This window comes from Budorcas taxicolor, chromosome 4 (assembly GCF_023091745.1).
Source record: "Budorcas taxicolor isolate Tak-1 chromosome 4, Takin1.1, whole genome shotgun sequence".
Lineage (NCBI taxonomy): Eukaryota > Metazoa > Chordata > Mammalia > Artiodactyla > Bovidae > Budorcas > Budorcas taxicolor.
Genome location: NC_068913.1, coordinates 120,235,125 through 120,247,668, shown reverse-complemented (window position 1 = coordinate 120,247,668; position 12,544 = coordinate 120,235,125). Strand labels below are relative to the sequence as shown.

Genomic DNA, 12,544 nt, shown 5'->3' with positions numbered 1-12,544 from the left:
AATGACGTATTAGCGTGATTTAAGTGATGAGACAGCTAGAGAGTAGTCCGCTCTCTGCAGCTAGAGGAAGCTTGCACAGCAACGGAGACTCAGTTCAGCCAAAAATAAGTTAATTTTCAAAAGGACATCATAGACCCAAATGTCGATCTAAAACTATAAAACTTCTAGAAGAAAACACGGGTGAAAATATTTGTACAGGCACAAAAAGCATTCACTACAAAAGAAAAAAAATGAAAAACTGGACTCATTAAAAGCAAAAACTTTTGTTCATCAAAAAGCACAGTGTTGTACCAAAGGAGAGAAGGCTAGCATTCCGCTTGACAAGGATGGAAGGGACTCTCAGGCCTGACAGCATGCATGTGGCTGAGGCATTACCACTTACTTCGTGGCATCGAACCACTGTTTTTAGAAGACACACAGACAGCTAACAAACACATGAAAAGATGCCCAACATCACTCATTATTAGAGAAATGCAAATCAAACCTACAATGAGATATCACCTCACACTGGTCAGAATGGCCATCATCAAAAAGTCTACAAACAATAAATGCTGGAGAGGGTGTGGAGAAAAGGGAACACTCCTGCACTGTTGGTGGGAATGTAAATTGATACAGCCACTGTGGAAGATGGTCTGGAGATTCCTTAAAAAACTAGGAATAAAACCACCATATGACCCAGCAATCCCACTCCTAGACATATACCCTGAGGAAACCAAAATGGAAAGAGACACGTGTATGCCACTGTTCATTGCAGCACTATTTACAATACCTAGAACATGGAAGCATCTAGACGTCCATCGACAGACGAATGGATAAGAAAGCTGAGGTACACATACACAGTGGAGTATTACTCGGCCATCAAAAGGAACACATTTGAGTCAGCTCTAATGAGGTGGATGAACCTGCTGCTGCTGCTGCTAAGTTGCTTCAGTCATGTCCGACTCTGTGCGACCCCATAGACGGCAGCCCACCAAGCTCCCCCGTCCCTAGGAGTCTCCAGGCAAGAACACTGGAGTGAGTTGCCATTTCCTTCTCCAATGCATGAAAGTGAAAAGTGAAAGTGAAGTCGCTCAGTCATGCTGGACTCTTAGCAACCCCATGGACTGAAGCCTGCCAGGCTCCTCCGTCCTCGGGATTTGCCAGGTAAGAGTACTGGAGTGGGGTGCCATTGCCTTCTCTAGAACCTATTATTCACAGTGAAGTAAGTCAGAAAGAGAGAGATACATATCCTATCCTAATGCACAGATACAGAATCTAGAAAAATGGTACTGAAGACTTTATTTGCAGGGCAGCAATGGAGAAACAGACACAGAGAACAGACTCACGGACCTGGGGAGAGGGGACGAGAGGTTGAGATGCATGGAGACAGTAACATGGAAACTTACCTTACCATATGTGACACAGACCGCCAACGGGAATTTACTGTGTGGCTTAGGAAACTCAAACAGGGGCTCTGTATCAACCTAGGGCCGTGGGATGGGGCAGGAGACTGGAGAGAGGTTCAAAAGGGAGGGGATGTATGTATACCTATGACTGATTCAAGCTGAGGTTTGACAGAAAACAGCAAAATTCTGTAAAGCAATTATCCTTCAATAAAAAAATTAATTTTAAAAAAAAGCACAATTAGGAAAGTGAAAAGACAAGCCAGAGTCCGAGGAGTCCAACTCTGGGGCAAAAATCCCCTGTTCGCTGTTTACGACCTCACACCCACTGGGACAGCTGAGCAGCTGCTGGGGAAAGTGGTATTCTAGTTCCTCAAAAAATTAAAAATAGAGACATTTTCCTGGCAGACCTGTAGTTAAAACTCCCTGGTTCCACTGCAGGAGACACACATTCAGTCCCTGGTTGGGGAAACAAGATGCCACATACACGCACGGTGGGGCCAATAAAATAAAATAAAATGATTTAAATTAAAAATAGAACTATCATGTGACCCAGCAGTTCTAACTCCTGAGTAGACACACAAAAGAATGGAAGCAGGGTCTCAAGGAGGCATTTGCACGGCATGTTCATTAGCATTATTCACACTGGCCTAGAGGTAGAGCAACCCAGTGTCCTTTCATGGATGATGGATAAACAAAATGTGGTCCCTCCACGCAACGGCATGTGACTCAGCCTTAAACAGGAAGGCCAGCCTGCCACTCGCTCCAACAGGGATGGGCCTTGAGCAGATGAGCCAGTCCCCAAAGAATTAAGATTCCACCTACTGAGGCCCCTGTGTGTGTGTGTTCAGTTGCTTCAATCGTGTCCGACTCTCTGTGACCCCATGGACTGCAGCCCGCCAGGCTCCTCTGTCCACGGGATTCTCCAGGCAAGGATACTGGAGCGGGGTGCCATGCCCTCCTCCAGGGGGTCTTCCCCACCTAGGGATTGAACTCACGTCTCTCCAGTCTCTTGCACTGCAGGTGGATTTTTTTTACCACTGACCCACTGGGAGAGCCCCTGAGGTCCCTAAGGTCGTCAAATTCATAGAAAGTAGATGGGGGGGGGGGGCCGGGCGGGGCGGCCAAGAGCTGGTGGGGGGAGTCTGTGTTTACTGGGGACAGAGTATCAGCTTTACAAGGTGAGTGATGGAGACAGTGGTGGTTAAGTGTGTCCCACCAGCCTTAGAGATGGTCCCCATGGTGAAGTTCATGCTGAGTGTGTTTTATCACAGTGAAAAGATGGGAGGGAAGCCATCTTTCTGGTGGGTCATAAGCAAGCACAGGCTTTGTCCAAGGCTCAGCCCCACCCCCTGTCCCTCTCACTAGACTTCAACACTTGCTCCGGAACAGTCACCGCCAGCCACTCGCCAATCCCTGCCGGCCCCTGGGCAGCAGGGACTGGATTTGGGCAGCAGGCGGTGAGCCTGAAACAAAGCCATCACAGCTTCCCCCATAGGACTGGGCTCCTGCAGGGTAACCAGACCGTGATCCTGGAGGCACTCAGGCTGCAAACCAATACTATCAGGCTTCTGGGAGGAGTGCACGTGATGAGGTTTCTCTGGAGGAGAATCGGGCACCTGGGAGACAGGACCGGGGCGGGGGTCCCACGGCCCAGGGTGTGCAGCCTGTCGGGTCCCTTTTCCTCTCAGTCACGTGGCCTCTTCTTTATTTAACCAACACATACAGAACGTTTATTATTTCCCATGTGAGCCAAGAAATGCAGAGCGGATGACCTGCAGGCCAGCCAGGTGCCAGGACGTACCCAGAGTTCACTCCCACCACGGCTTCTGGAAAGTGGCCTCTGGCTCTGGATCATGGAGAATCTCGGGGTTCGGACCGAGTGCCTGGCTGAGCTTGAGGACCACCTCCATCACTCTGGAGTTCTGCTCCGAGTTCTGCCCACTGGGTGGGTTGCATCACCGCTTTGGAAGACTCCCCTGGAGGAAATCTGAAGCAACAAACCAGACGCGCTTGGGCAGCTGGAGGTTTCACACCAGTGCTCGCAGCATGCAAAGCCCCTGCTCGGCCCTTTGCCTTTCCTCTCCACGACTGCTCTGCCCAGAACCAGGTCCCTCGGATCTCCAGAGGACGAAACTGAGGCTCAGAGACGAGGCAGAGGGGTGCCCGAGGCAGTCTCGGGGGCCTGGGGACAGGGAAGAACTCCTGGAGGCAAGGCCTCCTCCAGCGGACCGCCACTTGCTCCGCAAAGGAGTGAGAGCAGCTTGGCGCCCGCTCTTAGAGCTCAGACCCACTGCCCGGGCACAGCGCGCCCAGCTGAGAAGAGGAGGAAGCGGGAACCTGCCGGTCCCGGAGATTCGCCGCCTGTCACGGCGCTTCCTACACTCCGAGAAGGACAAGCAGAGAGAAGGAGCGCGGTTCTGTAGCTGAAGCCACACGGGTCCTCGCTCACCCCTTGAAAGCTTCTCCAGTGGACGGCCTCTCCTCTCCAGCAGCATCCCTGCAGGATGACCGTGTCCCGGTTCCCAGTAAGCTGGCATATTCCCCTCACTTCCCCCCGCTACTTTTTTACTTTATCTCTTAACATATTTGACTTAAAAAAAATTATTTAGTTTTAATTGAAGGATAATTGCTTTGCAGGATTGGTTGGTTTCTGTTGAATCAGCCGTAGGTGGACCCGCGTCCCCCCATCCTGAGCCTCCCCCACACACCCTACTGTTCTGAACCCCAGATGAAGCTGGAAAGGGCTGTCTGGGGTTGAAATGGAAACTATGGTCACAGGACAGGGCTTCCCCAGCACATAGCCACCAGCAAATGGAATCCCCCTCCCCCGCCCAAGATGGAGCCAGGGTTCCCAGGTCTGCCACGATCCAGGCAGACAAGCCAGGGCAGCCCCCTGACCCCCCAGCTCTAACGGACTGTCCCTTCAGCACAGACCCTGCCCCCCTAGTCTGAGTTCTTAGTTTCTCAGAACTCCGGGAAAATTGAAAAACCAGTCGAACGAACAGGTGTCTTCGCCTCCATTCGCCAACTGCTGCCTCCCCCCACAGCTCAGTCTTTCTTCCTTTCCCAGTTTTTGCTGAGCCATCTGAACGCGGGTTACAGACATCCTGACATTTTGCCTCCAGCTGTCTTAGCACGTATGATCTCATAAGGAAAGCCTCCTGTGTAACCTCGTGTAACGTCATCACTCGTAAGAAAAGAGACGTTCGTGCAAGAACGTGATCTAACGTGTAACTGAAGGGGGCCAGAGTCACCCTGGCCTTCCCAGGCAGCGCTGGTGGTGAAGAACCCACCTGTCAATGCTGTGGGTGAAGAGTAAGAAGAATGAGAGTCAGAGGTTCGATCCCTGGGTCGGGAAGGTCCCCAGGAGGAGGGTGTGGCAGCTCACCACAGCATTCTTGCCTGGAGACTCCCCAGGACAGAGGAGCCTGGAGGGCCACAGTCCATGGGTTGCAAAGAGTCAGACATGACTGAGCGTGCATGTACCTAGAGTCAGTTCAGCTTTTATGGGGCCCCCGCAGGGATGGAAGTCGCTTTCTCCCTGTTAGTCTGTCTTATGTCAGTTTAACTGTTAGACTGGCCAGAGTCTAGAAGAGCAAGGAAAGATTTTCCTCCCCAACAGAGTCCCCAGCTGCATCCACAGCGTCTCACTTTGTTCTGACGTTGAGGAGGAGGAAGACTCCCAGCCTGTCCGAGGGAGGCCTGGCTTGGAGTGGAGTGGACGTGGGGCAGCAGGGGCGTCCCAGGGCCGGTGCCCACGCAGGGGTCACCTCGGGTCAGTTCCCCAGCCTGGACGGAAGGCCTGCTCCCTCTCGTTCCCGAGTCCCCCGGCTTCGAGGGGACCACTCTCCGCAGCTGCGCCCAGCACCTGTGTCTTCTGTGCCCCGTGCCCTGGAAATCAGGCCCTCTGGAAGTAGACCCTCCCAGGCCTCTCCTCCCTGGGGACGTCCACCAGAATCACCGTGGCCCAAACCCTCCCAGTGCTGGCTACCCCTCCAGCCAGCAGCCACAGCCCCATGCCCAACCCCCACTGCCTTCCAGGGTCTGAAGCCCAGAGTAGGTCTCCGCAAATGTTTATGGACTAGATGGGTGAATGCGTACTGACACCTTCCTGCACCCAGAGGCTGGAGATGGTGGTCCAGGAGAACCTTGGCCCAGAGGGCTCGCTCCAGCCAGAAGGATGCTGACAGCCAGCCCGGGGCCCAAAGAGCAACCTAGGGGGCCAGGGGCGATTCTGTAGCCAGAGGGCAGGCTCCGAGCTCCCTGGGTGCAGGCTCCAGGCTCACAGTCCTGCCAGCCATGGGGGTGGGGGCGTCAGGCTCAGGGGACTGAGGCCCTCTGAGGAATACTGGCGCTGGGGGGCGGGCTGCCTTCCTGTGACCCTGCCCCCCAGCAGTCCCCTGTGCTGTGCAGGCGGAGGAGGGCCACACAGACGTGCCCCAGTGCCCAGGTCCCCGGCCCGCTCCTGTCCTGTGTCCCATTCACCCTCTGATGGACTCGGGACATTGCCTCAGCAGCCAGCTCGGCCAGCGGTCACCCTCCGGGAAGGAGAGGCCTTACTGTGCTCCGGGGTGGGAAGGAGAGGATGCAGGCAGACCACCGGCCGCTCAGAGGTGTTTAGAGGTGAAGCTTCTCGGGCTGGGGTCGCAGGAGCCCCCAGGGCTCTGAGAGCTGGGCCCCAAAGGCCCAGCAAAGGGACCCCACCAGGGGCACGTCTGCATGCCTGACGACATCTTACAGTGAGCATCAGCGGCGTTAGCCATCAACGCGGGCCTGTGTTTTCCAGAAAGAAGGAAGGCCTGGGAGCCCGCCAGCCGCCCTCACTTAGACACCGTCCGGCTCTCAGACCCACGGCCGTCACCAGGATGACCCCAGGAAACCTCACACCGCTCAACAGATGAGGGGGACAACTCAGGACAGCCACTCGCAAGGGCTGAAAGTAAGGCGGGCTCTTGTCTGTCTGAACTGCACCTTTTTATCCAGAGTGAAAGCGCTCACGAAGCTGGGAAATCAGGACGGCTGCGTGGTCTGCCCACTGGAGTCCCGCTGCTCCTGCGGTCGCTTCCGGGGGGGTGGACGGCTCACCGCCGGCTGCAGGCCCCTTTCTCCGGGCATCAGGAGCCGGAAGTCTCGCTCGCCTGACCTGACAGGCGAGCAAACCCTCGTCCGCGCCCAGCTCTCTGGTTGCCTGGCACCCGCTGGCCGCGGCCCACATTCCTTCCTATCTGCACCCACGTGGCTCTTGGCGCCCTTACAGCAGCTGGACGCCCCTCGTCTTTCCAGCCCCTCATCACTTGGCAAACAGTCCCGGTATTAGCAGGATTTGCGGGTCAGAACGATAGAGGCAGACAAACCAGATCCAACTGGACGGGGTTTCAATCCTCCCAGAGCTGCAGCCGCATCTGGAAGGGGCTGTTGGCCAGCATCCCCGTGGGGCACGGGCGCGCTCCAGCCACCCCGGGAGAGCCGAGGCCCTCCGCCAGCTGGTGGGCCCCCTGTCCCGCCAGGGGGCGGTCCCTGGTCCTTAGGGACCCTGTGCTCGGGGGTGGAAGCCTCAGTCCCGCTGGGTCAGCAGCTGATTGTTTCCAGGGGGGATCTGGTAGAAACTGCCCTGCCCTCCCTACACGTTCCCCACTTTCTTCTCTAGAATTAAGCCTCAGGGTCTAGGTTCTTGGCCATTTAGAACCGCATGCTGATTACAACAAAGTAAAATAAATGCAACTTCTTACGTCTGTTAAGATCAGAGAAGATCTTGGAGTGATGGGAATTAATTATTTTTCCCCCCAAAGTTGTTTTAATTATACTACTCACTGGAAAAGACCCTGATGTTGGGAAAGATTGAGGGCAGGAGGAGAAGGGGGCGACAGAGGATGAGGTGGTTGGATGGCATCACCGACTCGATGGACGTGGGTTTGGGTGGACTCCGGGAGTTGGTGATGGACAGGGAGGCCTGGCGTGCTGCAGTTCATGGGGTCACAAAGACTCGGACACGACTGAGCGACTGAACTGAACTGAACTGAGAATGAAGACAGCATCCCAGTCCGGCTCTGGCCAACGGGGCGAGTGAAGGGTAAGGCGGCAGACTTCCAGCACTTTCTTTACGATGCCCCAACCTCCTGGAGCAGGGCCCAGACCCCCCCGGCCCCGGCCCCGGCCTGCCCCGTCCTGGAGCAGGGCCCAGACCCCCCCTGCCCCGGCCCCGGCCTGCCCCGTCCTGGACCCCCCCTCTGCTCCTCCTCGGGCCACGTCCTGGGCAGGCACCAGGTCTCTCCTTTCTGCCCACTTGTCCTGATGAACACAGCAGGAAGTACTCCGGAATCCCAAGAAAGTTAGGATGGGAACCTCCCTGGCGGTGCAGCGGTTAAGAGTCCATGCCTTCAATGCTGGAATGAGAGTTTGATCCGGTCAAGGAGCTGAAAGCCCACATGCTGTGCGGCCGAAAGAAAAGTTAGGACCAAGCTTAGAAACGGCAGAGGGACCCCGACCCTGCCGGTCAGCTGGCACCAGTGACAAGTGCTGAGACTTAACACAAATGTATGCAGCCTTCCTCTGCGTCTGGCACAGACCGCTAAGACCCTGGGGATTTCCTGAGCCATAGTTTGAGATTCATAAGAAGCCCCTTTCAACCACACCTGGGCTCCTGTGAATGGGGTGACTTTTGTGAACCCCCCGAGGAGCATCGCCAGGGGAACCAACTCTGTGATTAGGAGTTGGACTGTCAGCCCCACTCTGGTGACCTCTGGGCAGGGGACAAGCTGGAGCTTGAGCTCATCTCTGATATGATCAGAGCAAAAGGGAACAGCAGGTGATTAAACAGCTCATCCCACTAGGGGACTGTAAGCAGGAAAATATGGCAGACCCTATGAGTTGATCACTCGAGAAAGCAGGTTTGCTTAACCACAAAACCAACAGCCTAGCTTAGCAACAAAACCAGGCAACATAAACACAGACCTGCCCCCAGACAATGAAACAATGGGGCAAGAGGCCCGCCTGCTGCCCAGGGGCTCAGGGAGTTACTGATCCCTAGGACATGTCCTCTGCGCACGGGGAGAGCAATCATTTGTGGACCTAGCTCGACCATGCAGGGCCCAGAGAACTCCCCTGCTCAACCTGGAGGAGGAACTGCAGATGGGAGCATGCCATCCACTCAGGAAAGACAGACAAAGTCTCTCCCTGCCCAGTTCTTTGATTATAAAGCTGGAGCCCAGTAGTTCTCGGGGCACCGCGCCCCCTCACCAGCTCGCTTGTGAGCCTCACTAGCGTTCTTTTCTAATAAATCACCTTCTCTCTTGTTGAAGTATTTTCTACATCAAGACATAAAGGACCGTGGTACGGGAGCTCCTCTGAGCCCCCTGCAAGGACACCAGTTCCATCACCAGCAGGCACTCATTTAATCCAGCAGGCCCACAGAGAGAAGCTATGCATACATGAAAACCGCCACCTGAAGGGATTCCGAGAGCTTCCGGGTCAGTGGCCACGTGGGGGCTCTGGGAGGGTGGGGCACCCTGGGAGGAAAGGGGGTTCAGTGCCCCCAAAGCCTGGCCTGGGGGTCTCTCCCCGCTGGCTGGCCCTGACCTGCATCCTTCAAGGGAGGCAGGTCATCCAGTGAAAGAACTGCTGCCCAGCTTCCTGCAAGCTGCTCTGGAAGCGGCTGGGCTGGAGGAGGGGGTCTTGGGCTCTGCTGTGGAGCGGGCTGGGCAGAGGCCCAGGTGATGGCCTGCACTTGGGGCTGGCTTCTGGGAGGGGGCCAGGTAGATCATCATGTCAGAGCTGAGCTACACTGCAGGACCCCAGCTGGCCTCCCCGGGTAGCTTGGTGGGCGCAGCTCCCCCTCACATTTGGGGAGCAGCAGCGAGTGTGTGGAGGAGGGCACGGCAGCCCACTCCAGTGTCCGTGCCTGGAGAATGCCGCAGACAGAGGAGCCTGGAGGCTAGTCCTTGTGGGCGCAGAGTTGGACACGGCTGACTGACCAACAGCGTTGTGCAGCCCAGTGATGAGAAGGGCCGACGGCGTGACGTGAATGCAGTCGGTCGCTTTTCTCCATGTTCATTCCCAACACTAGTCACTGGGTTTGGGGTCCCCACCCACATCCCGTAAGACCTCACCTTCACTCAGGACGCCTGCAGAGACGCTTCTCCGAATAAGGCCCCATCCTGGGGCCCTGGGTGGACATGCAAACCAGGGACACTGTTCAGTCCAGTGCAACGTCTAGTGAAGTCAGCATGCACCCGGACCCATGCGGACGGAGTGCTCTGGGCAGGTCACTTCCAGCCTCTCAGAGCCTCAAATGCCACACCTGTTACCCCCGATGCGCATGGGTGGGTCGGCAAGCCCTTCTGAAAAACTCCTGGGGCCAAACATGCTTTGGACTTCTGAATTCTCCTTGACTTGGAGGGGGAATTCAGTGCGAGGACCGCATAGTCCCTCGTATCTGTGGACAGAAGCATGTGACCCACCATCCAGCCATCAACCACTGCGGGCCCCCACCCCCACCCCCGGACAGTGCATGCTGAACTCAGGACGTAGAGAAACAGCTCGCAGGCCCTCCGCAGCTGAGACACACGTGCAGGGCTAATTTGAATGACCCCAGACTCTCGCATCTCCCCCGACACAGCACTAAAGCCACAGACCTGAATGGCTGGTTTATGTGACTAGCAGTAATGTTTGGATGTTCAACTTTTTTTTCACCAGAACTCCTGGCTCCTCCCTGGCCTCTTTGGAGCAGTTCCCCAGAGCGATCGGAGAGGATGGTTTCCCGGCTATAGTCCTCAGTAAGGTCCCTCAACAAAGCCAAACTCAAAACTTGTGTGTGTGTTTTTTCAGTTGCCACATTCTGGAATTCCTGGCCGTAAAACGGATGAATGTTCACACTGACGATTATAAATGGCCTCAGGTCAGTTTACTTCAGGTTTCACACTCAATGACCTGTGGGGGGAAAATGTGCTTTGTAGAGATTTTTGTGTTTCCAAATTGTGAATACAGGGTCTTGGAGAGATGGACACACACACGCAGACTGAATTCAAAGGGTGGCTAGGTGGTGGAGCCCGCCCTGCCCATCCTGGGAGGAGCACAGGCGTTACTGTCCCGTCATCTGTGGTCAAGGGACCGCCTTCAGTCTTCTTGTTGATGGACATTTCAGTTCTTTCTAAGCTTCCCCCCTTATAATCTGTTCGGTTTCCATCTTTCTAAATTTGTGAGATCCTAGCAGTCCATGCGGTCGCTGAGAGTTGGACACAACTCAGTGACTTCACTTTCAAGTTTCACTTTCATGCACTGGAGAAGGAAATGGCCACCCACTCCAGTGTTCTTGTCTGGAGAATACCCGGGACGGTGGAGCCTGGTGGGCTGCAGTCCATGGGGACGCACAGAGTCGGACACGACAAGCGACTCAGCAGCAGCAGCAGCTGTCAGAAAGGGACTTCCCTGGAGACTCAGCAGTAAGTACCCAGTGCCGATGCAGGCACAATCCCTGGGTCGGAAAGATCCCCTGGAGAAGGATGACAAGCCACCCCAGTGTTCTTGCCTGGGAAATCCCATGGACAGAGCAGCCTGTCAGGCTACAGTCCACAGGGTCCCAAAGGAATAGCAGACAACTTAGCAACTAAACCATCACAACACTCTGTCAGAAAACACAGGAAAGGGTCTCTACAGGAGTGAGGCAGTGAGTCCAGGGCGGGCTGCGCACACTAGCTACAGGAGTGAGGTGGTGATCACAGGGTGGGCTGTGCACACCAGCCACAGGAGTGAAGCAGTGATTCCAGGGTGGGCTGTGCACACCAGCTACAGGAATGAAGCTGTGAGTCCAGGCCAGGCTGTGCACACCAGCTACAGGAGTGAAGCGGTGAGTCCAGGGCAGGCTGTGCACACCAGCTACAGGAGTGAGGCGGTGATCACAGGGCGGGCTGTGCACACCAGCTACAGGAGTGAAGCTGTGAGTCCAGGCCGGGCTGTGCACACCAGCTACAGGAGTGAAGCGTGATCACAGGGCGGGCTGTGCACACCAGCTACAGGAGTGAAGCAGTGAGTCCAGGCCGGGCTGTGCACACCAGCTACAGGAGTGAAGCTGTGAGTCCAGGCCAGGCTGTGCACACCAGCTACAGGAGTGAAGTGGTGAGTCCAGGGCAGGCTGTGCACACCAGCTACAGGAGTGAAGCAGTGATTCCAGGGTGGGCTGTGCACACCAGCCACAGGAGTGAAGCAGTGATTCCAGGCCGAGCTGTGCACACCAGCTACAGGAGTGAAGCGGTGATCACAGGGTGGGCTGTGCACACCAGCTACAGGAGTGAGGCGGTGATCACAGGGCAGGCTGTGCACACCAGCTACAGGAGTGAGGCGGTGATCACAGGGTGGGCTGTGCACACCAGCTACAGGAGTGAAGCAGTGATTCCAGGCCGGGCTGTGCACACTAGCTACAGGAGTGAAGAGGTGAGTCCAGGCTGGGCTGTGCACACCAGCTACAGGAGTGAAGCGTGATCACAGGGCAGGCTGTGCACACCAGCTACAGGAGTGAAGCGGTGAGTCCAGGCCGGGCTGTGCACACCAGCTACAGGAGTGAAGCAGTGATTCCAGGGTGGGCTGTGCACACCAGCTACAGGAGTGAGGCGGTGATCACAGGGCGGGCTGTGCACACCAGCTACAGGAGTGAAGCAGTGATTCCAGGCCGGGCTGTGCACACCAGCTACAGGAGTGAGGCGGTGATCACAGGGCGGGCTGTGCACACCAGCTACAGGATTGAGGTGGTGATCACAGGGCAGGCTGTGCACACCAGCTACAGGAGTGAGGCGGTGATCACAGGGCGGGCTGTGCACACCAGCTACAGGAGTGAAGCAGTGATTCCAGGGTGGGCTGTGCACACCAGCTACAGGAGTGAAGCAGTGATTCCAGGCCGAGCTGTGCACACCAGCTACAGGAGTGAAGCGGTGATCACAGGGTGGGCTGTGCACACCAGCTACAGGAGTGAGGCGGTGATCGCAGGGCAGGCTGTGCACACCAGCTACAGGAGTGAGGCGGTGATCACAGGGTGGGCTGTGCACACCAGCTACAGGAGTGAAGCGGTGATCACAGGGTGGGCTGTGCACACCAGCTACAGGAGTGAAGCGGTGAGTCCAGGCCGAGCTGTGCACACCAGCTACAGGAGTGAAGCGGTGAGTCCAGGGCAG

The 12,544-nt window shown here is 56.1% G+C and overlaps 1 non-coding gene across 1 annotated transcript; it reads left to right on the top strand.

Moving 5' to 3' along the window:
- Window positions 1-282: 282 nt before the first annotated feature.
- On the top strand, window positions 283-408 carry LOC128047098 (U6atac minor spliceosomal RNA). The gene has a single exon (XR_008199290.1). It is a non-coding gene; the product is annotated as a U6atac minor spliceosomal RNA (small nuclear RNA).
- Window positions 409-12,544: the final 12,136 nt, after the last annotated feature.